Raw genomic sequence first — 26,085 nt, 5'->3', positions numbered from 1 at the left:
TGACCAACATGTGTATATTGTTGTAGGAAAGACCTTCTATTTTGCGTAGCTTATAAACAAAGGGATTGTGTCTAGATCTAGGGATATCATTACCGCCCTTTACACAGCTATCATTAGGCCAGGTATTGAATATAATGCCTGCTTTGGCATGCATCTCTCCAGACACATGTAACAACTGGAATGCCCACAGATATACCTTACTAAAAGGATACAAGGCCTAAACAATCTGCCCTATATGAACGGACTCAAAGCCTTGTCACTATCCTCTGTATCCATCCTCTGACTCATTACTGATGGATTTACTGCACAATGGCATGTCAAATTACTTCAGAAATACTTGGTCTAGATATCTAATCCTCTTCTGTAACATTAACAAAGCTGTATGGAGGGATGCATGTATTTTGCAGAGGATACTGCTACTAGGGAACTGATTACCCATTCATATAAAACATAGTTCATCCCTGTACATTTTCAAGAATAACTTAGAGCTATGGATGGGAAACAGAAAATTTACCCCAGGACTTCCCACTGAACTACTAGTAGACAGATGCAGCACCTAAATGCTTATCCCATGCATGGGTCCCCCTCACGTTATCTGTGGTATGATTCCAATTATTCTTATTTGGGAAAATATATAATTATTGACTATGGGATGGGTAATGCCAATCTATAACCAAATACAATATATTTCGAGCAGAAAAGGAGAAATAGGTTAGGCTTAAAATGGCCTGCAAGACAGCTAACCTAGTACTTATCTATGAACATATGATCCTATGAAAATAATTAGGTCTAATAATAACAAAAGTACGATATTAAACAGTGGTACATGTTGCTGTCTATTATCAATCAACTAGTTTGCTTAGCAAGATGTACTGTCTGATATAAAACATGAGTAAATGCATCTTGTGGCAGCAGTGGGTTTGACAACATATTAATAAAGCAGAATTTGTCAAGATGGGGTCAAGTAGGACAATTCATTTGCTAAGATGTCAACGTATCATCCTGATCTTACAGCCTTGTGAGAATGAACTCTTCTAATTTTATGTTATACTAGAATAATTCAGCAGTCCAGCAAAGATTGGCACTGAATTTGTAAAAGGTTTAGGACAAATCAACAAAGATAACTGAAAATATGGAGTTAGAAATGTTAGTAGAAGTAAAACTATTACTCCTGACAAGGCTTACATAAGTTTTCAAGAGGTTCACAACTAATACTGTGCAGCAGCAGTGAAAAGATGTACCCTTCAAGTGAGTGTTACTCATGACTTTACTTGTGGTTTTATATTCTACGCTTTTTGGTTTAGCACTGCAAGTAAGTATTAGAAAGTGGCTGGCAATCCATTTTGATCCATGGAGAATATCAAATCATAGCACAGTCAGTAGTGCTTCTTTGGGCATAATGCAATCAGCAGTCGTTAAACAACTGTCATTACTACTGATTCATAATCTAGAGTGCTACACATTTAGCTAAGTGCAAGTCTACCTTTTCTTAGGAGGATCTGAGAATCTATCTGGAGTTAGAGAGACTGTGCATGGAGGCCGAGGAGAAAATGCGACATCTGGAGGCTGAGGAGAAACAGTGTCTATATGAACTGGAGGCAAGATGACTGGAAACTGAAAAGAGAATGCGCCTGGAGACCAAGCCATTGGAAGCTGAGGAGAAACAGAGTTGATATGAATTGAAAGCCCAATTATTGGAGGCCAGATGTCTTGACCTGGAATCAGCAGAGACTGAGGCATTTAGAAGCTGAAGAAAGTGAGAAACAGCATCGACATGAAGTGGAACTTCTTACCCTTCGAGAGGGTCATGGAGTAATGGGGAAGGGAATAACTGGACCTCCAGAAGCTGTAAAGGTCTGTAAGCTTTTTCCCTCAATACAGGAATGTGGATGACTTTGATAGTTTTATTCATATATTTGAGAGGGTATGTAGACAGTATGATGTTGACCATGAGCTCTGGGTTTGGCTCCTGACTCCCTTACTCCATGGTAAAGCTGTGCAGGCCATGTCAAAACTGACATGATGAATTATGTTACATTTAAAAACTATCTTCTAGATTGTTTAAACTAACACCTGAAGCTTATAGAAAAACGTTTTGTGAACACAGATGCAAGGCAGATGAAAGTGTATGTGATTATATTGCTGATTTAAGTACTTACTTTCACAGATGGATGAGTGGGTGTCAGGTCACCAATTCTGATGGACTGGCAAACCTTTTGGTGAGGGAACAAGCCCTAAGTCTTTGCCTGATGACATAAGAATCTGGTTAGCTGACAGTATAACTCTGCGGAGGAACTGGGAAGAAAAGTGGATCTCTACTTAACAAGAACACCAGTGTATAAGAAAGGGATACCAAAGGCTGCACATGGACATAGGGGAACCCATGAGGGGCAGACTAAACCACTCCAACAGAGTACACCAGCAACAGGGGAAAGTATTAGTCAAAGTACACAGTTAGGGATTAGATGTTTCAAGTGTAACCAGAGGGGTCACACAGTTGTCAAATGTCCATTGAGGCAAGGTGAGAAACAAAAGATGAGGGCACCAGCAAGTGGTGATGATAAACTGCCAGTGGTAAGTTGTTTGGAAACAACAGGGGTGCCAATCTATCACTAACATTTATATCCTATCTTAGTAGATGGTAAGCAAGTTACTGCTAAGAGAGAGACAACTTGATATAACTACTTTGAGGCCTACAGTGGTTAGAGAAAAGCAGTACTTGCTTGGGCAGTGTAATCCAGTCAGAGCTTTGGGGGAGACCCCATTCCAAATACCTTTGGCTAAGATTCATCTTGACTAGAGGGTGGAAGAGGATGCAAACAGGTAGGTGTGGTTTGAAGATATTTCTCCAAATGTCCTGATAGTGATGATGTAGTACCTTGTGTACATGCAGTGACATGCAGCCAGGCTTGGAGACAGGCATGTAGGTCCGGCAACATAGGGGAGACCCAGACAGATCTCATATCTGAAGCTGGGACTAGTGATGTGGGTGTTTTACAGAAGGAGCTATCCTTTAGCAGTACATCTGAATGTGAGCTACTTGTGGGTACTGATGTTCCCTTGGACACAGTGACTGCAAGGACGGAGGTGAGTGCTTGTACCCAAACTGACAATGAGGCATAACTGTTGGAGGCTATTTGGCTTCCTGTGAAAGGGTAGCTTCTATTTGAGAATATTCCTGCAAATGTCCTGATAGGGAATGACTGTGATGATGCAGTGCCTTGTGTGCATGCAGGGACACAGTCAGGACTGGATGAAGGCATGTAGGTCCAGTAGCTTCGGGGAGAGCCAGACAGCTCTCATACCTGAAGCTAGGACTGGTGCGGTGGCTGTTTCAGAGAAGGAGCTATCCTATAGCAGTAAGTCTGAAAGTGAGCCACAGCTGCTGGCAGGTACTGATGTTCCCTTGGACATGGTGACTGCAAGGATGGAGGGGAGTGACAGTACCCAGAGTGACAGTGAGGTACAGCTGTCAGAAGTTACTATGCTTCCTGCAGAAGGGGAGCTTCGGAGGGTCATAAATGTAGAGTTGAGACAGGCTCAAGTTACGGACCCTATATTACAAACCTTTAGGGAGATGGCTAAGGAAGCACCTGAGGCTCAAGTAAGATGGCAGCCTGCATACGGGAGCAAAGGTTTGTTGCATAAAGGGTGGACTCCTGGAGGTAGGCTAGAAGGTGAAGTAGTACAGCAGTTTTTAGAACCTAGAGCCTACCATCTGCCACTTCTAGCTATAGCACCTAATATTCCTTTTGCAGGTGATATTGATGTAGAAATGATAGCAAATGCTTTGCTATAAATTTTCAGCAGGGTATGTTTTCCAAGGGCAATACTGACTGAACAAGGTGCCAACTTCATGTAAGGTCTGCTGACTTGTGGGGTGAAACATTTACAGACCACCTGCTACTATCCCCAAACTAATGGTCTTGTGGAGAGGTTAAACTAAAGATTATGCTACAGGCATTTGCAGACCAGTTTAAAAGAGCATGACTAACCATTAAACCCAGTAAGTGTCAGGAAGGTATGTCAGAGGTCACTTACTTAGGACACAGAGTGGGGAGTGGTAAGATTAGGCCACAACTGGTCAAAGTGGAAGCTATTCAAGTGTGACCAGTTCCTATTACTAAAAAGCAAGTGAGATCATTTCTAGGGACAGTGGGATACTGTGGAAAATTCATGGCCATTTGTGCTGCAATGGCTACAACCCTTACTGACCCAACTAGGAAAAATAAACCAGATTAGGTAGTGTGGACCACAGATTGAGAACTGGCATTCTAAAACCTTAAGGAGATTTTGGGAGGACTCCCTCCCCCATTGGCCAGCCCAGATTATAGTAAAGAATTTGTTGTGCAAGTAGATGCATCAGACTGTCGGGGCAGGGCTGTGTTCAGCCAAGTTTGTTCAGAAGGAGAACAACACTGCAGTGGAGTTAATAATGTCAATGCAAATGGATTGTCCAGGAGAGGAGTGGGGTGTTATTCACAGACAGACCCATTTTTCTCAAGCATCATTTTTCAAGGGTCATTTAAAACTGTTCTTGAGTCATGGGGGGGGGGAGAAATGTGAAGTAATTGGACACTTATTTGTCCTGGCATGTCTGGCTGAGTATTTTGTATATAATTTCAGATTGACTTGTATATTGTATGCCAGCAGGACTAGCTATGATATTGTAAATTAGTTCTTACAAGTAAATTTATAAAGACTTGAACAGTGCCTTTTTACATTTCTAACTGCATGTTTGTGAAGAGGTTCTAAAGGCAAATTGTCTCAGATTCAGCTGATCAGAAGATGATGTCATTGGAATGTTGACAGTTGATTTGTGTTACTGTCAGAAGCTGGAAGACAGGATGGAACTTTTATAAAACAGCTGTTGGTTGAATTTAAAAAATATGAAATGAAAATTAGAATTGGAACAGCTAACAGGCTAGTCTATAAGAGAGCCTGCTGAAGAAAGTAGTCAGTTGAACTGTGCAGTGGATTCCCAAAATGGACTCACCAAGAATTGTTAGTCTACCTTTGTGCTGTTGTAGCAATTTAGTTTAGATCAGGGACAGTGTTCTTTAGTTAGACAGGAAATTATAACTAATCAGCTAAATCAGAGTTTTTCTGAATGTTGGATCTCTATCCTACAGTATTGATTTCATTTTCCTGGTGATTGAGTTTTGTCTGTTTATTGGAAATTCCAGTTTTATATTTTTATCATTTTGCTCAATATTAAATATTTTTATTAACTTACATTGTGGCTGAACAATCAGTGTTTTTCTTTAGTAATTTGAGAGTGCTTGTACTTGCCTTGATAACTTCATGGGCTACATCAAAAGCCTGGCTACTTTGGTCATTTGCTACTATTTGTTTTAATATTTAATTTCTATAATTAGACACCAGTTTAGAAGGGCATGAAGACACTTTGGTGGCAGCATTACTGTATTATTTTGGGGAAGAGACACAGCTGGAAATCTGTGTCAGGTTTTACCAGGCATGTTTGAATGTGTGAGATTTAATTTATTCAAGTGTGCGTAGGTCTTAAACTGGGACACATTTCTCTGATGTGTGTAATAAGGAGTTATATTTGGGGTAGACAAAAGTATACAGTCCAGTCCCAGGCTACAAAGCATGTTCTTGTTGTGCTCTTAGGGGAAAATTGTGAAATATTACTCCTGTTTAAGTGACAGACTTACATTGAAGTCAGTAGTGAGGATTGAAGCTCCTTAGTAAGTCACCCAGGATAGTGGTAGATGTTATATTATTTGGTGGCAGTTCAGTGGAATATTATCTGGATGCAGGGGCAGCTATTGGACTGCATGACTGCAGCCCCCCAGCTGTAAAAAGAAAATGAAAATAACAACAAAAAAAGAAAAAATAAAAAGACTCCCAGAACTCTGCGCATGCGTGCTCAGCATTCCCAGAACTCCACACATTTGTGCTAGAATCTGGACTGGTTGAACAGCAGTCCAGATTAGGAAGAAGGCATCAGACTACAGAGATGCCCAGAAGTCTATGCAGTTACAATTGCATAGACTGGAAGGGGACCGGACTGCAATGTCTGCAGGGTGGATTATGCAGCCTGCTCTTGTGGGAACTGTATTTCATCATGGGGATTTTGTATTTCTTCATAAAGCAGGAGATTCTTCAAAGGAGCCCTCAGGTACTGTGGAGGCCAGACTTGTATTTCTTAAACGCAGCCCTCAGGTAGAGTACTGTGTGTATTTCAATGGGACTTGTATTTCTTCAACAGAGCCCACAGATTGTGCGTGTGTGTGTGTGTGTGTGTGTGTGTGTGTGTGTGTGTGTGTGTGTGTGTGTGTGTGTGTGTGTAAAATGTCCCAGATAAATATACCTGGTAGCTTTGTGTGTGTGTGTGTGTGTGTGTGTGTGTGTGTGTGTGTGTGTCTGTGTGTGTCTGTGCATGTGCGCATGTGCAAAATTCCTCAGATAAATATATTAGGTGGCTACAGACACTCAGGAAACAGTAGTGGTTAGAGAATATCTCAGGCTCAAACCCTGTACCTTGTGTGCAGGTAGCAAGAGCCCAAATTCCCTACCCACCATCACTTGTGAAAACTATTCAAATTTTTGCCTCATATTTTTGTTCTGTTCCTCATAAAATCTGTGGTTTTCTGGATTTAACTCACTAAATAATGACAAGCATTTGAATTTCAGACTTCATATTCTTCAGAAAGAACATGATAACACAAAACCTTTTACTATAGCAATTTTCTAAGTTTATAAGATCAATATTTGAAATGTGTCCCTATTTTTAGGGATGTATTCCCCCATTATTTGCTTTGTCCAGGTGTTTTGTGCTAAGAGGTTAAGAGCTATGGTGAGAACTGAATTCACTAAATGATAGCCATTTAAGTTTTAGTCTTCCTGTCTTAGTTTCAAGAAACAGGTGATTTGGCATAGTGGTATGTTACTCTGACTGTAGTGCACAGGGTCCTGGGTTCAAGTCTTGGAAGTGAAATGCATGGTGGTAACACAGCATTTTGTTCCAGCACCTTTCCAAGATTATACAAGCAATGTTTAAAATGTGTCCCTGGTTTTTGGGCTTTTGCCCCCCCCCCCCAATAAATGTTGGATTTTTCTGGATTTCTTGTGCTGCAACATTGAGAGATACAGTTGAGTGTCGAGTGGATTTTACAAGGAGCTGAGAGATTCAGGGGAAGAGAAGTTTAGTGCTGCTTATGCTGAGTCTGCTTACATTTTTAATAGCATAACAGGTAGTGTACTTGCTTTTGATGCGAAGGCTGCAGATTCTACTCCCGCAGTATATAGATGCATTGCTGATACTGTACTGTGTTGTACTTTTAAAGGGGGTGGATGCTGCAGTCCTGAGAATGTCCTCTTTGGCAAAGATACCTAGTAACTATGAACATGTTATCAGTTTGCCATCCATTCCCTATTGAAATATTACTAGTTTATTATTTTTTCATGTAACATAGGCAATTTATTCTTCAAGGGCAACAAGCACTGTATTTGTAGATGAAACAATGACATATAAATTGTTTGCTAGCAGCAACCTCTTCATTAGTTACGGAGCTCTTTAATGTGGAATTATTTAGATGACTTTTACGTCTGTAGAGATTGTGCATATCTAATGATACTGTTTGCAGATGACATTGTGATCTCTAGTAAGATTAAGGAACAGGTGGATGAGACCCTGGAGAGATGGAGATATGCTCTAGAGAGAAGAGGAATGAAGGTCAGCAGGACTAAGAATTTATGTGTGTGAATGAGAGGGAGGATAGAGGAATGGTGAGGATGCAAGGAGTATAGCTGGTGAAGGTGTTTGAGTTTAAATACTTGGGATCAATAGTTCAGAGTAATGGTGAATGTGGAAGAGAGGTGAAGAAGAGAGTACAGGCAGGATGGAGTGGGTGGAGAAGAGTGTCAGGAGTGATTTGTGACAGATGAGTACCAGTAAGAGTGAAGGGGAAGGTCTACAAGAGGGTAGTGAGACCAGCTATGTTAAATGGGTTGGAGACAGTGGCATTGACAAAAAGGCAGGAGTTAGAGCTGGATGTGGCAGAGTTAAAGATGTTAAGATTTGCACTGGGTGTTACGAGGGTGGACAGGATTAGGAATAAATATATTAGAGGGTCAGCCCAGGTTGGAAGGTTTGGAGACAAAGCCAGAGAGGCAAGATTACATTGGTTTGGACATGTGCTGAGGAGGGATGTTGAATATATTGGGGAAAATATGCTAAGGATGAAGCGACCAGGTAACAGGAAAAGAGGACGGCCCAAGATAAGATTTATGGATGTGGTGAGAGAAGACATGCAGGTGGTTGGTGTGACAGAACAAGATCCAGAGGACAGGAAGAAATGGAAACAGATGATCCGCTGTGTCAACCGCTAATGGGAACAGCCGAAAGAAGATGATGGTGGATTGTAGAAGTTTGAGTAGACTTTTATGAAGGAAATGTTCAGAATTGGGACATTTTGTCATTATTGGTGCATGCATTTTATTTCATTGTTTACTGGAAAAATGTTCAAAACAATAAAGTTAAAACGTTCTCTAACAACTGTACTGTATTACACAAGGAATATAATTTAATACAATCAGGAAGGTGTAGCAAAGAACACTTGTATGTTTCATGTGCAAAGGGCCTATGATTTCAAAACAGACCAAAATTAATCTTTATCCACCACTGGCCAGATGTATTTTCTTTGAATGTGGGTTTCAATGAATGTGAGTTTCAAGGGCAAAGAAGTTTTAATGATAAGTCTATTTTCGTTGTGAGACTATATTGCTTTGTTTAGCAGATGTCTATTAGTGTTTGTGCTGTAAAATGTAAAATAAAACTTTTAAATAAAATCCAAATCATCATAGAAGTAAAGCAGTATGCACATCACAGTGTTTATGGTAAATGGGGTGAAATAGCCAAGTAAGAGGACATTGAAATGGCTGTAGGGGAGAGGCCCCATTTGACCATGATTTTGTGAGGGGGGGGAAGGGCAGCAAACTTAAAGATAGCCCCGGCTAAACTATATCTCTCAATTGTCCAGATTTTCACAGAATAAATAGATTTTTGCTTCTTATTTTTGGCTTGTTCCTCATAAAATGTGTGGTTTACTGGCAAATCATTTAGGAATTAAGTCACTAAATAATGACCGACACTGAGTTTCAGACTTCATACCCTTCAGAAAAATGCATGCTAAAACAAGATCTGTTATTCTATCGTCTAAGTTTCTACAAGAGCAATTTTAATACTGTTTGTATGTTCCCCCAATATATTTGGCCTTGTCCAGATTTCATGTGTTGAGAGGTATCTGCAAATAAATCTCTTTATAGAATTAGGTATATCCAAACCTCTCAACTATCCACGATTTTGGCTCAAAATGTTGCTCTCCCTCTAATAATCCCTCCACAAAATGGCAATTTTGGAAGAAAATGTGGAGGGTTTACAATTAATTGTAATGATCAGAGTTATAGATTACTTTTATTTCAGAAATGCATGTATATTCTCCATTTTGTCAGCTCCTCAAGTTCACAGTTTCAATATTTAAAAAGTGTCCCTTCTTTGACAAGTTCACAACAGCTGGATTGTGTGGCTATTTTATATTTTTGCATTACATTTTTGGTGTGTTTTTCACAAAATTGTGGTTTTCTGGCAATTTAGTGGCAAATCATTAAAGACTGAAGTTAGAAAATAATGACAGACATTTGAGTTTCAGATTTCATACCCTTAAAAAATTCATACTAATAGAAGGCCTACTTATTCTGTTCTCTTTCTAGGTTTTTAAGAGCAATATTTAAAACTTGCCCTTATTTTTGGACCTTTGTCCCACTTCTATTCATGGCTTTGTACAGATATCTTGCCCTGAAGTTGAAAGGTATGTGCCAGGACCATCTCCGTCAGCCAGAGACATTTCAAATTGTGACATACTTGATGCAGCCCACTCCCCCATGTAGTGACTCTGGATGTGTCCAAGCAAGGCAAGGAGCAGTTATGCAGTGTAAGTGTGCAGAGTATCCCCCCCATCCAAGGTAGACAAAAGTATTACAGTGGCTTTGCATCTGTCCTTGATTTTGCAGAATGTTCTGATTTTCTGTCATATTTTTATACTGTTGATTTATGCTTCTTATTATTCAGAAAATGCATGTTGTTGCAGTGCCTTTTGTTCTGTGTTTAAGTAGCAATGATTTAATGACCATCAGGTAAGCTTATATGAGATTGTAAGATGCAACTAAGTTTTAATAAGCATACTGTTAAAGAATTGACAACATTGAAAGCCTTTTTGTTGTTGCCATGCAGAAAAAAATTAAATAACTAGATAATGTATAAGCCTTGGGTATTGAAATGCATATGACAGTATTTGTAATAAAGTACAGGATTACAGTATTTTCAGAAGCACATTGCATTTGTTGAAGACTTGCAGTCTTCTTTGCAGGCTTTGCCCATAAACTAAACAGAATGCCAATCTGTCATGTGTGGTCCATAACCTGTGCAGTAATCCTTTAAAAAATTTAGCTTGTTTCTTGTTTGCTGTTCATTTTTTACTTTGATCATGTTTCCCCATGAAACAAGTAGATAGTTGTTGTCAGGCAGCAGGTATTTTTTCAATAAGAAACATTTTTACAAGTGAGGGTATCACAGAAATTGCTACTTTAAGCATGTTACTTGATACTTTTATAAAGCTCAATATAAATTATAATTAGAACTGCAGTGCAAGTAGAAGTGGTTTGAGTTGAGTTTTGCTTGTTTTTTTTTATACTTGATTATGACTGGTATTCCAGTAATGTATTTAAATAGTAATTTATTTATTTATTTTTCACAGCCTTTTTGTTTCCATCTAGATATTAAGTAAGCTGTCATGTAGCCAATGCATTGACATTTTTTTTCTTCTACACTTCATTTTGTCTTGATTATACTCTCATAATGATGGTTTGGCACCCAGGGCAGCGTATTTAATTAAAGTCCCACTTTTTGTGGTTATGAGCATAGTTCTGCCCATTTCTAGTTGGCCACACCCCTTCCCACTGGCCCCACCCCTTCTGTTGTCTCCTGCAGCCCCACTTTGATTTGAAGTCACCAGCTGCCACTGGACGTCACATTATTTGGTGGCAGTTCCGTGGAATATTATCTAGACATCACAGTGACAGTAAGTGTCTACCTAAAAAAAATACATTTTGGGAAACTAATGACTTCCAAGACCTTTGCTACAAGGGGTAGGTGGAACTCTTTCTGTCTGTGTAAAAACTTTCTGCAACAGCAGTTTCATATTTAGTGCAAGGATGCATGAAAGATGTGAGCTAAACTGAATACTCATGTTTTTCAGATTGTCATACTTCATAAATGGACTTGGTTGAAACACAGAGACTAATTTCATGAAGGGTTCATTAACAGGAAACAAATTAGATTTTTTATCATGTAAAATTAAAACATAAATATTACTAAAAGTATCAAAGAGGGCTAAGTCTGAGACAATATTATTTTGATGATCAGAGAGCCATAGCACATTGTCATCAAGGAACCAAGTGAATGTAACAAACTCAGAGTGGGTGATATAAATCTCCTACTGTTGACAGTGTTATCTTTAAAGGATTACCAGGGTGTCGGTGGCTAAAACAAATATCAGGAGAGAAAGTGGGTAACCTTTCCTTCTGTTCCAAAGTAGCTGGAAAGATGCAACGCATATGCCATTAGTAGTGACACTAGTGAGGAGCTCTTTGTAGAGTAACTGGACTCTTATTAAAAGGGTAAAATCCTTTAAAACCAGAAGTTCTTAGAATGTCTCATAAAAAGATCATTCTAGTGCATTAAAGGCATTTTGTAGATATGTAAATAATGATGTTTCAAGTCACAGGTATATGAAATCAGCCCCCCATCTCCACTGTAAAAAGTCCACTTGCATAAGATGCATTCATTTAGGCAATTATTTCTCCAAATGTTTGGCTGATACTTCCTTCTAAACGAAACAGTGAAAAAGTCTTGTAATTATCAGGGACAGTTGTGTGGCTGCTATAAGAAATGAAGGAGATGTATCTTGCATTCCTGAAGGCTTGGACTAGGTTTAAGAGGAGTTTATCCACAACTGTTTTGGAGTCTTTGTATAATTCTATTGATAGGCCATCTGGACATACTTTGCTTGTAATATGCCTATTAAGACACCTGTCACTATACTGTCACTTGTAATATTTTGTAAACAACTCACACTATCTCAGCAGCCACTCAAGTTACACACATACTGTCAGCAGCAATTTATCCATCTTGCCGAGAGCTTTCATATGAGGCTAAGGAGTTTTGTCTGTGTTACTTGGCTGTTGAGATATTTAGAAAAATGTGAAAATTATATCTATATAAATTAATATCATAAAAACAAAATTTAATATCTATTTTGCTGCACTAGACAGACGTCAAATATTAATGCAGTTAGGTTTGCTATTGTGTAATCTTTAAGATGACATCTTTTAAAACCTTGTACATAGCATGGTTTTGAAATTATTGATGCAAATATGAACAAGCAATATTTGACGCCTAGAGGCATTAATAGGTGTTAACTCTAGATGCACCTGGAGATGTCACCCAGATGTAATGAGATACTTATTACTACAGTACCACAGAAGACAGTGTACCTTCTCTTGGATCGGTCCTTTGGAAATGCTGCTAATGTGCTGACAAGTAGTACTTCAGTAACAATTTGAAATGTTAGGGCCTGTTTTAGGGAGTCCTAAAATGCTGACACTGAATGGCCGATAAAACAAACTTAGGTTCATAGGTAGGTACTAGGCTATCTGCCCGAAGGCATTTATAAGCCTAGCCGGAATTTGTTGGCCTTCACCGACCCTTAGATTAGTTTCCTGTGCCTCTGTCCAGCAGAGCCATTGAAGTGATCCCCGGGGTAAACTTTCTGTTTCCCATCCATTCGTCATGGTTTCTCTTGAAGAGGGTTAGCAAGGAGCTCTGCATAATGTAGATTGGAATCTTGTTCCAGTGCATAGGAAGTCTCTGGGACAGGAATCTATTACTCCAGCATGTCCTATTTATTGTTGTGGTGAGGTTTATATCCCTAGAGCATGTGGCTCGAGGGGATATGGTTTTCTTTAGGTAGAGCATGTCCATCAATTCTGGGGTGGACATGGCCTTGTATGTTAGGCAAAGATCACCTCTGAGTAGGCAGTTTTCAATCAAGTACAGCTGGAGCCACTTCAGTTGAACTGCATAGGGCATCTGTTTGAGGCAAGTGATCCTCTTGGTGAGGTTTTCTGTGGTCTTTCCAGCTGTTGCAGGTGTCTTATAAGGTAGATCCCAAATGGGGCATTGTACTCTATGATGAGTCTGATGATTGATGTGTAGAGGGGCACAGTGACCTCTTTTGATCTGGATGCAAACCCTTTTGTGATTAGGTGGGCCACATAGAAGGATTTTCTAACTACTCTGGCAATGTGATTATCAAAGGAGAGGTTACTATCTCTACTTGGGTCCCCAGATCCCTTATTATGTCTTCTGTATTTAGGGGGCTACCACCTATGTGGTAGTTTGTGGGTACTTTGTTTTTTCCAAAAGGGATGACTATGCACTTTTTGGCATTTAGCTTGAGGCCATGGTTTTGACACCAGGTATCGGTCTCCGTGAGACCCTTTTGGAGGATGTCTGTGTCAACTGGAGAGTCAATTATAGCACCTAGTTTGCAGTCGTCTGCGGACTTGTCAGCCATAGTTCTCCTGTGCTTGCCTGTACCTCTGAGAAGTATATGCCAAACAGGAGGGGTCCTAGGACTGACCCCGGGGAATGCCACTTGTAACCGGTTTAGAGTCAGACCTAGCTCCTGCAACTTTTACCATGTGGGTTCTGTCCGTGAGCCAGTTGACAACCCATCTTGTGATGTAGGGGGTTTATGTTGAGACAGGTGAGCCTGTCTATAATACCTGAATGGGGAATGGTGTCAGAGGTCTAGGTAGGTTGTGTGGACCACCCTTCCCTCATCTATAGCCTTGGTAATGGTCTCAAAGAAGTCCACCAGGTTTAGGAGGCATGATCTGCCCTTAAAGTCATACTGGGTAGGGTCCAGTGTTTGGAGGTTCCCAATGTCTCTGTTTATGAGATCCATGATGATGCGCTCCATAGCCTTGCAGACCAAGCTAGTCAGGCTTATAAGGTGATAGCTCCAGGGGTCTGTTGTGGCTCCACCTTTGTGGAGCGGAATAACCATTGCTGTGCACCACTCTATGGGCACTTAGCCTGTGGAGAGGCTGAGTTTGAACAGTGTGTTTAGGTGAGGGGTTAGTTCATCTTTGAGCTCATGTAGGATGCAGCCTGGGACATTGTCCAGTCCCATTGATGTTGTGTTTTTGGCTTTGGAGAGGGCTGTTTTAACTGGTGTCTCTGTGATTTCAAGGACACTACATTCTTCTGGTATGGTTAAGGGCCCTTTTTGGGGTGAGAGGGGGGTGAAGTTTGCACTTAACCTGTCTGCCAGGATGTTGGTGATATCGGTTGGTTCAGTGTATTTTGTGCCATTCTGCACTAACTCCGAGCAGATCTGAGAATTGCCACTTAGATTCTTGACATAGCTAAAGAATGCCTTGTAGTTATCTTTGGAGTCCTTGGCAATTTTTGTTTCGAAGCTAGCCTTGGATGATTTTATGAGGGATCGTAGCTTCTTGCTGATACTGATCAGGGCTGTCTTTCCTTCTTGGGATTTTACTCTTTACTGTACTAGTTTTCTCCTTCTATTGTATAGCTTGTTTATGGCAGGGGTCCACCAGACTGGTTTCCTTTTCTTGGAGAAATGAGTCTTGATTTTGCTTGGGATAGCACGATCCATGCATTCTTGTAGGTGCCCATAGAGTGCATTAGTAAAGGATTTTGCAGCTTGGACAGCGTTAACCTTTGGCATGGGGGCTTTGAAACTTTCCACCTCGGTCTTAAGTAACGTGAAGTTTGCTTTTGAAAAGTTTTTCACGGTGGTTTCTTTGACTGGGGGTGGGGGCAGAATGTCGATATCCAGAGTGATTAGTTTATGGTCAGATCTAACCGGCGAGGGGGGGGGGGGGTTGACCTTCAGTGTGGAACACCGGTCGCCCATGTTGGTGATGACCAGGTCCAATATGTTGTCACCTCTGGTGGTGTTGACCAGTTGATCCAGCGCATTTGAGTTTATAAATTCTAGGAAATGTTGGGCAAGGGAGTTAGTACTTGAGTAGTTCTCCCAGTTAATGTTTGGGTAATTGAAATCACCCAATATCAGGGAGTTTGGTAGGACCTTTATATTTCCCAGTGTTTCCAAAAATGCGGAATGGGGGTCCTGGGACATGGTGGGTGATCTGTAGCAAACTACAATTTGAATTGCAGTTTTGCCCATTGTTAGTTGCATGTGGATGATCTCTGAAGCATCGTGCTGTGCCACTAACCTGGAGGTGTGGGTATCCTTGAATATGGATATGCCCCAGCCTTTTGTATTTTGGCCCAGGTTTTGTGGCCGAAATGTATGGTACGAGTTGTAGCCTGGTAGTGCTGGGGTGCTCTCTGGAGCTTTAAACCAGGTTTATGTTACTGCACATATATTAATTTTCTCCTTACTGAGTGCGTCGAGTGTATGCATTTTGAGGTTTAGACCTCTGGCATTGAGTAGCATTACCCTGAATTTTTTGTTACTTGTGCTATTTATGGTGGTGGGTTTGTCATTTGAGCCTTGCCTAAAAAAGGCACTATGGGGGTGGCAAGAGCCTTGGCCAGTATTCAAAAGCCTAAGGATGACAGGAGCAAGCTGTCGCTAGCAAAGCAGCGTGGCTTGTCAAGCATGTCATCCCAGGCTGGCAGACACTGGATCCCATTTGAATGACACCAGAAGCTTAACCAATTGTTGAAATTGATCATTTTTTCTTTATACTGTGGAATCATTCTTGGTGAGGGCAAGATGCTACTCAGGGTCAGGATCATACCGGCTTGGGCTACATGATCAGAAACTCTTCCATGTCTCTTTTCATGTAGTCCAGGGAGGTACATCACAGGTCATTCACACCAACATGGACAATAACAGAGTCATAGTTGTACTTGTTCTGGAGTGACCTGAGTGCTTGTGTTATGTGGCTGATCCTGGCACCAGACAGGCAACTAACAGTAACTTTCCCCTTGTTAATCCTAATGAGTAGGACATCAGCGTGCCTGAATATAGAGTCACCTATTACTAGTGTGTTAGGTGAGTTACTTTGCCTTAAGGGCTGTGATAGCATGGCACACTGGTTTTGTGAAGTATGTGTTTCATGGTTTGTGTTGGGTGGTGGAGGTTGCTTGGATGTCTGCTTTGGAGGTCTCTGATGCTTTTGCAGATTTTTATTTAGAGCCTCCAAGTATGTTTTTGTGTATTTATGTGTGTTTTTTGCCGGTGCTGGTTTCATAGGGCTATGTGAGACTGGTGGTGTGATGCAAGTAATCCCCTTCTCCTCTTGACTGGTCCAGTCCTGGGTTGAGAGAGCTTAGCCTCCAGTTTGGCTGTATAATTGCATCTCTTACATGTATTAGTGTTTGGTGGTAGGAGGAGAGGGTTGTCTGTGTACATGAGGCAGTTGTAACATTGCCTCAAAATGCCCAGATTCACTAGTTGGACCGGCGAGTACAACTGAAACTGCCCTTTGGACATGCCTGGATAGGTACAGTGAACTGTTTTACTGATTGGTTGGGTAAAGTCGAATAGAGAGCCTTGTCCTTCTCTACCGTATAGGGGAGGGGGGTCTAGTTCTAAGGTTTATTAGTGCTTGCTATGAGTTTTGAACAAGTGCCAGGCTGAGAAGTGAATGGCTTGAGTGCTTAAGTTGAAAGTTTGTCTAGTTCCAAGGGAAAAATTGAAGAGTAAATATATCTCCAAGATTGCTATTTCTCTGAGTTATGGAAATCTCGGACTTGATATACATATATATGTAAGTTTGGGGAGGGTCACTCTCCCTGCAAAAAAGAAGTTTAAAGGAAAAGAGTTATGTTTGAGATTTGGTCTTCTGCATTTCTGATCTTTTTTTCGGCATGTCAGCACATGGCATTCTGACTTCTGATATTTCATTAAGGCACCCAGTGCTAGGCTGTAAAAGTCACTAAATGTACTAAATATTATTATATATATGAAAATGATGCTATATTCCATCATTGTCTATAAATCACTGTGCTTCACAAAAGAGCAAATGAGTTTTGCTGCTTGTCACCAACAGGCAATGCCAATCCATGCATGCATCTAAGCTTTGCATGTACACACATCTTGCAGAATAGCAGCACTAAGGTATATTAGCATCAATTCAAAGTCCCATGAAAAGTGTGATTCTCAGGCTGCCATATCAGCTTGTTGTATATTCATGGCAATGGCTGCAGATGGTAGTACCCCATGGAGAACAGGTGCCTGGTATGGTAAGGAGAGTAAAATAATGCTATCTTTCCTAAACAGCCAGTTCAGGGAATGACTGTTGACATCTTAGGCAGGTCCAGTTTGTAAGGTGAATGTCTGTCTGGCATGACCTTAGAGACCAGCTCACTAGGCAAATCAGTACCCGTCCTTCACTGAACTGCAGTGTAGTTACTGGTACAGGGACCAGTACCATCATAACCCTGAAGACCTCCAACCAATGGAAGCAGAGGGTGAGACAGGAACACCCCAAATTGTATCGTATTGGCCATTTGTAATGTATGTCATTCTAGAGTTAACTGCCTGCGTATCCTGTCTTTAACAGCTCTGGTCCAAAATGGATTTGTTTCTTCTGACGGATCTCAGAATATAACAGGTTGGCTGTTATGGATGACTGTGGGTTTCAGGCAATTTTATTGTTCCGAACTACTGTTTATTTGTGAGTGGGGCACATTACAGTGTTCCTGGGTACCATCATTTTATGCTTCTGCTTCATGGCACATTCCGTAGTGAAGCTGCTGCTACTTCTTTGCACTTACATGTGCTGGGGTTGATATCTGTCTTAGCGGTCTGCTTTATCTCCTGATTCTGCTTCAGTACAAATACCTATGGTAGTGTAGTGTCTATCTGGAACTGTGAGCACCATCTCTGGCTGATGCTTGCTTCCTATTTGTGCATGCACATCTACCCATGTTTGTCTGTGATGCTCCATAGTTATCTTTATGTGCCCTCTGCTTCTTATCCTCCCTTTCATACCTTCCCCCTCATCTCATCCCTTCTCTCTCAATATACATAAACTTAAAACAAATAAATAAATATGTGCTCTACCTTGCTCTTTATGCTTTAACTTACTATTTTCCTTTGATTTCTATACCTTTTTCCTACTTTCCTAAATTTTCCTTCCACTCCTTTCATGGAACCAATACAGTGTCCAGATGGCAAGTATCCAGTGACTGATTTTTTCAGACCTACTATAGCTTCTTTTTCTACAGCACACTGTAAATGAAAGTTCTGCAACCTGATGTACCAATATGTGTTCTCATGAGGTTCAAGCAATGGTGTGCTGGCCACTAACTTATCCTTCTTCATATGCTGCAGACTGTTTTGATCTTCATCACTTATGACATTTCCCTTCTACCTTATCTACCTCTTTGAAGTGCAGCTACCTGCCTGCTCACATAGTATGTATCTGTTTACTTATTTATGTCAACTTTACACTGATGTGTATCACCTGCATACTGTAGAAGGCATTTAAATGCATTACTATGAATATTGGTGCATGTTGTGTTCAGGTAGCTTAACAAATAACACACTGAAATAATTTGTATGGTCCAACCTCTATGAGGTTTTTATTGAAAAATTAATTCTCTGGAACCTCCATATATCACCTGGCTTGCTAATTGCTGTAGCTATATCACTTGCATTTACAGACAAACTCAGTATCCAAATATACTGCATAATATGCAACTGCATGAGTTTGTGCAAAACCAAAACTTCTTTTATTAAGTCTGCAATATTTAATGCTAACTAACAAGCAGCAGTGAGTAAGGCCTTCTGCCCTTGCTCTGCTGTTTTACAAAAATGTTGTGTGACTACAAAAGATAAATACTTATTTTCAACTGTCTTCTGCACTTCTGATTAACAAACAATATTTGCTGCTTATCTGTTTAAACTGTGCAACTGTTTTTTAGCTTAGTGAATTCAGTCCTTACCTCTGTTCTGATCTTTGTTCCCTTTTTGTTTCTCTGTTTATGTTCATTTTACTTGTTGCTGTACTTGGAAAAAAAACTAGCATAGAGCTAAATGCATATTACTGTGTGTGGCATTTGGAGCTTGTAGTACAATCTTTTGTCTAGCGAGGCTTATTTGTTTCTATGTGGGAGGGGGTTTCAGTTTGGTCTGATCTGGCTAAAGTTACCAGTACAGGGCTTTTTTTTTTTGATTGGATAACTTGACTGGTTCCTGTTTCTCTGCCTTAAATAATGTTTAAACCAGTTTGTGCTTGTTTGCTCAAAGCTGCAGTGAAGATACTAACAAAGTGCACTACCAACGGGAAATGGAGAAATCTCCAAATAAAACTTGTAGAAATCACCAAGTCGATCCAAGCAAGTAAAAGCCAAAAACACTTTAATGAATGAAGCACTTTTCGTCTACTGAATCAGTAGACTTCTTCAGAATTTTAAAAAACAGAGTCTAATCAGTCGACATAAATAACACTTTGTTACAAGCAACTACTCAAGTAAATGCAAATTAAATTGTTACTAATCAGCTCTTAAAGTGACATACTAAAAATCCGAAAACAGGAACATGTTAAAAGTACTAAAGGACAAATGTTTAAACAACGAACCCTTTTAGAAATGTGTACTATGAAACAAAGTATTAAAACATACTTTAAACATTCTTTAAACTTAAAGCTAACCACTCTTAGTGGGTAAATGGACTATATTATTTCATACTCACTTTAGTTACAAATAATTAAACTTACTTAAATGCAAAATTTACCTTCTTAAACTTTTTAACTTTAATACACAGCTAATTGAACACTGGTCATTAAGACCTGGAAATACATATGAATTCAGTTTTATTTGCCAAAACAATTCTCTTTCTTCATGTAACAAATGGAGGGGGGCACCTTGGTGGCTGTCAATAATTTGATCAATTATTATAAACTTAAAATGATGGTCATTAAATAGAGAAATGTGTTTTGCTAGCGCATTCTCTAATTTATTTTTCCTAATAGCATAAAGATGTTCATAAATTCGGTCCTGGAGTCTACGTTCGGTCTTTCCTACGTAGAACCCTGGGCATTGTTGACACATAGCTAAATAAACCACGACACGCAACACCATTGATTAGAGAAGAACGAAATGTGAGTGTCCCTCTTAATGTATCTAATAATGTGTCATCAGATTCTATTAGTCTTAAGGAAGAGAATCATCCTAGACTTATTCTAACATTTAACATTGATAGTTATGTTATAGTTGACATTATTAAAAAGAACTGGGACATTTTTAAATCTAATTCACTTTTGTACAATAAATTGGGGACTAGACCTGAAATTACATTTAGGAGAGGAAGAAATCTGAAAAACTTATTAGAAAACCCCCCAGTTAGGTTTGTTAAAACTCCTGGTACATTTAAATGTCAAAATTGTAACAGGTGTAGTAGTATTTCTGAAACAAACAAGTTTAATATTAATGGAAAAACTTTTAACTTGAAACATAGGACAAACTGTAATTCTCGTATGGTAGTCTATTTAGCTATGTGTCAACATTTGTTACTCGAAGAAAGAGAATTGTTTTGGCAAATAAAACTGAATTCATAGTAACAATTTAATTTGCATTTACTTGAGTAGTTGCTTGTAACAAAGTGTTATTTATGTCGACTGATTAGACTCTGTTTTTTAAAATTCTGAAGAAGTCTACTGATTCAGTAGACGAAAAGCGCTTCATTCATTAAAGTGTTTTTGGCTTTTACTTGCTTGGATCGACTTGGTGATTTCTACAAGTTTTATTTGGCGATTTCTCCATTTCCCGTTGGTAGTGCACTTTGTTAGTATCTTCTTAGTTATTTGTGTTACTTGAGCCAAAGCTGCATTGAGTTAGGCCTTCTGCCCTTACTCTGCTGTTTTTTTTAAAAACTGCTGTGCAACTATAAAAGATAAGTGTTTATTTTCTATTGTTTTCTGCACTTCTGATGAACTAAAACAATATTTGCTGCATATCTGTTTAAACTGTGCAACTGTTTTAGGCCTAATGAATTCACCCCCAGTCCCATTACATCAGCTGATTCTACTGAGTACAGTGAGTACAGCTGTGAAGGCCCATTAACCTTGAATTATCTTCTGTCTCCTCAATTTCTACTAACAATATATATATATATATATATATATATATATATATATATATATATAAAATTGTGCCTTTTCCTACTTAATTTTGCTGCTTGTGCTTAGGTGTTCAACTGCATTTAGTTTACCGCATTTGTTACTGCTTGTCGGTAGCCTTATTAAATTGATGACAGTAATCTATTGAATTGTTGCTTTATTTGAGCTCTTTTTTACTGTTGTGATTGTGAGCTAATTTATCTCATTTGCACTGTTTTAAAGCAAATTAATGATTAACTGCATTTCATTACTGTTTAACTGCATTTTACTGTAGTTCATTAATGTTTAACTATATTTGTTCGTACTGTGAGTTCTGTTTTTGTCTTTAAGTGGTTAATATGTGCTTTATTGTGAGTTTTACTGTGTTCTTAACCCTAAAATTGAGTAGCATAGTCTGAATACAGGTTTCCTGCATCCAGAGCTGCAGCTGCACTGTTTTTAAACCTTTGTGAGGTATTCCAGCTACAAACTTTCCCTTAGTAGTACTTGTGTGATGACCTATATCACTCTCCTACTTTGGACACAATAGAAGAGTCTTAATGCATTCTGTTCAAGCAGCTTTATTTTATACAAACACATGACTATGGAAGTTTACTGACTTTAACTTAAGTAACTTATTTATATGTGCACATACAACCTTGACATGCTTCTTAAAGATACAATGCACTAGACTTGCATTCAGATCTACATTCTCCCTCTTTGAGAAATAGATCATACAATGCTATGAGTCTATTAATAGCATACAGAAATCACAGGTAATTCTTGTCATTCATTACACAAAACTAAGTACACACACACTATATATATATATATATATATATATATATATATATATATATATATATATATATACACACACATACACACACATATACACACACACAAAATCAAGTTCACGTTACTGCGTATTTCACACTAGGCTTTGATAATCATCCATATCATGCGACATCAAACTGGGAATTAGATTTAGCAATTGGAACTGTCTCTGCAAAATGTTTGACCTGTGGAATGTCTGGAACATTTTCTGGAATGGAATCAGAATTTTGGACACATTCTAGTATGGAAACAGTGTCTGATTCACTCTTAGATTTGATGTCTGCATCGCAGAAACAATGCTGTGATGGTGATGATGATTCTGGTACGAGAAGATGATGTATACGGTTCCTCCTATATTCCACACCCTCATAGTCTACCAGGTAGAATCATGGCTTGGCACAGATGTCTGTAATATGTCCAATTCAATCAAAACCATTAATTGTCTGGATTCATACCATCTCCTTCCCTCAATGGACAAAGTAATCTGCTCGATCTGTTGTAACTAGATTTTGAGATATTGTGCTTCTTAACCAATTGAGCCTTGGTGGTTTTATTGTTCGTACATTTAGGCTTCAATAAAATGGAAGCAATGGGTAGCATAGTTCTAGTTTACCTGGAAAATAGTCTTTGAGCAGGTGAGCCAAGAATATCATCATGGAGTATGCGTCTGAGATTAAGCAAATTCAAGAACACATCGGTATTGTCACACTTTGACCTTTCAAGTAACTGCTTTACACTTTGTACTGCACATTCAGCTAGACCATTTGACTATATTCAGGACTACTAGTGACATGTACAAAGCCCAATTCTTTAGCAAATTTCTGAAACAACTGGCTAGTAAATTGAGTACCTTTGTCAGAAAGAACTTTGTATGGACTACCATGAACTGAGAAATGATGTTTCAGCTTAGTAGTAACAGCAGTGAATATTAGGTTAGGTAGTAGAGCAATCTCAAACCAATTCAAATAAGAGTCTACCAAAACCAAATAGTGTTGATTGTTCCACTCCAAGATCTCAGCTGCAACTGTTGACCAAGGCAATTCAGGAACTGGACTTAGCTGAACTGAATCTCTTTGTAAATGTGGTCTAGTACTATTGCATACTGAAGAAGAAGAAAGTACTTTATCAATGTCTTTTGACACTGAAGGACAACATACTAATTGTCTCACTCTTCTCTTAGTGGATGCGGATCCTGGGTGATCATGATGCAAAAGCAAGATATATTCTTGTTGTAAGGAAGCAGGAACAACTTTAGGACCTTTGAAAATAATGCCATCTTCCATCAACAATTCATCTCTGTAAGGAAAATAGGTTTGCACTCCAGGTGGTACAGTAGATTGCTTCGATGGCCATCCGATATTAATGTAGTGATTGAGCTTCTGCAAAATTGGATCAGTCTGAGTGTGAACTCTCAACTCATCAAGTCTAGTGGTAGAAAAATTACACACCGACATCATATCAAAGTCAAAATTCTCTGCATCAAGCTGTTCTGTTATATTTCTGGGTGACAATTTGCCTTTTATGTAGACCACTTTGAAGTTGTACATTTGCAATTTGAGCATCATTCTTTGTAATCTCACTGGAGCAGAATGCATAGGCATCTTTAGAATAGTAGCTAGAGTTTGGTGGTCAGTTTCAATTTGAATAGCTTGACCATAAATATAATCATGAAACTTAGAACCTGCAAATACTATTGCCAAAAAACTCCTTCTCAATCTGAGTTTGGGTTAGTGTTCTAGATGCATAGGCTACTGGTCTGCCCTCTTGAAGTATAACTACGTCAAGACCACTGTCACAAAGTAAAATATTTCTCACAGCAGCACTGTTAATACCACACACAAGTCTGTCCTTTATCAGCTCATCTTTTAAGTCACCAAACCAGCATGTTTTAGCTCTGTTCTTCAGGTCAGTTATATAAGCTGTAAATGTTTCCCCTGGTTTCTGATCTCTCATATAAAACAAATGCCTCTCTAATGTAATATTTGTCTGAGGTTTACACATTTCTCTGAACTTCTCTTGATTCAACCTGTACAATATGAAGATTTTTCACCTTCTCCTTCATATACTGCAGGTGTATACATAAATTAATGCTCTCTTTCTATGGCCTTTGACCCAGTTAAGTTTAGCAAAATGAATGCCCTGGTGCATGCATCTCTATCTGCACAAGCTGCTTGTATAAAAATATTGTACTGTTGCTCAAATATTCTCCATTTCTCTGTAATATTCTGATCAAATACAAGTGGCAGGGGCTTTCGAAATCTGTCTGTCATATTAACACATACCAGTGAAGGGTTTTGCAAATAAGCACAAACATACACTCATGCACATATGCCAGAAACTTATGCCAGTATTTGTATCTTGTCCAACGCCTTTGTGCTTCTGAATTTATACCTTTTTGAGCTTCTCAGAATTATGCTAGTGGGCAAGCTCATAGCACCTTTGAATAAATGGACTTTGCAAAATAAACATCTTGGCGCTTTAACACTTTTGTAATATCATTTTGCAATGCTAAAGTCATTTATCATCATTTTGCTAAAGTCATTTATTATCATTTTAGGAAACATCTCAAACAACTTTATGATGTGCATGAAATAAACTCTTGGACACTGTAATATTCTTGTAATATAATTTTTCAATAAATCAGCTCTTATAATTGTAAGCAGCATATCAAATAACTGCACAATGCAAACAAACTGGACTTCTCTTGCCCAAAACTCAATAACATTTAGAAGTAGTTGCACTTTGTGAATAACTGCATACAGCACACTGAAATGTCAGCAAAATGGTGGTACCTTGCTAGGCAACTCTTTATAGTGCAAGAAACACTCTCTAATGGTGGCACTTTGCGAATGGACACACAAAGCACAATAAACTTTTAGAAATGGCTATACTTTGACTGTATTTCATGAAACAGTTGCACCTTGCACACAATAAACTCCTTAAAATATATACACAGTAATAAGCACACACTGTAAGCACTTTTACACACTTTGAGATACTTCAAATAACTTTAGTTATGCCCTTGATACAATACAAAATCATAGTTAAGCCAAAAACAGCACTTTGCCAAAACACATGCAGTCGCCTTGCTTTATTTTTTGCTTAATGTGCCCTAATTTTTGCCCTTATTATATTCATTTTGCTTGTTTAAGCCCTTTTCATGCCGAATATAATTTTCTTTTGCTTGTTTTATCTAAACATACTCACTTTTGCATTAAACACACTCATTTTACTTTAAACATGCTCATCTTATCCTTACATACTCATTTTGCTTTAAACATGCTCATTTTTCTTTACTGCTAATCATTTCATCAGATACCTTAATTTAAACATTTCTTTCTAGCCAACAAACTTTTCATGAGCTCCGCTCGCTCAGTAATGCGGTTTGTGCCCTTGTAATGCCCCGTTTTATCTCTTATCAAATAAATAGTTTGTGCTGCTTCTCATTACCTTTGCCTTTGATTCTTTTCTGGCTCTTTTTGTACTCGTTTCTCTTGGTTTTACATTCACTGTCATCTCCACACCTCATGGCTCTGGATCTTATTCTCTCCAGTCCTGGTTCTAACACCATACTGCTCTCTTACTTTGGACACAATAGAAGAGTCTTTGTGGGTTCTGTTCAAGCAGCTTTATTTTATACAAACACATCACTTTAGAAGTTTACCGACTTTAACTTAAATCCAGAAAAAAAGATGGATAAAGTGCTAACAGTCACTAGGAAAAATAAAAATAAAGCACTTTCGATTAAGGAACTAATTAACTATTCTCCTCGAAGTGCTTTATTTTTCGTTTTCCTAGTGATTAACTTAAGTAACTTGTATACAAACTAACACCTGCGATCATGGATGCTCTCACTGTGGCTGCTCTTACAAAATGGCACTAGGGATTGCTCGTGTCTGGAATTTATATGTGCACATACAGCCTTGACATGCTTCTTAAAGATACAGCAAACCATTTGCATTTCAATCTACAATCTAGTATTACTACTCTTAGACCTTTCACCCTTTACCCTCTCTCCCTCAGTTTCTGATAAATATGGATGGACGATGT

The sequence above is a fragment of the Protopterus annectens genome, chromosome 14.part0, assembly GCF_019279795.1.
Source record: "Protopterus annectens isolate FY-2018-M chromosome 14.part0, PAN1.0, whole genome shotgun sequence".
Classification (NCBI taxonomy): Eukaryota; Metazoa; Chordata; order Ceratodontiformes; family Protopteridae; genus Protopterus; species Protopterus annectens.
The sequence above is the reverse complement of the archived record's forward strand: the minus strand, read 5'-3'. Positions refer to the sequence as shown.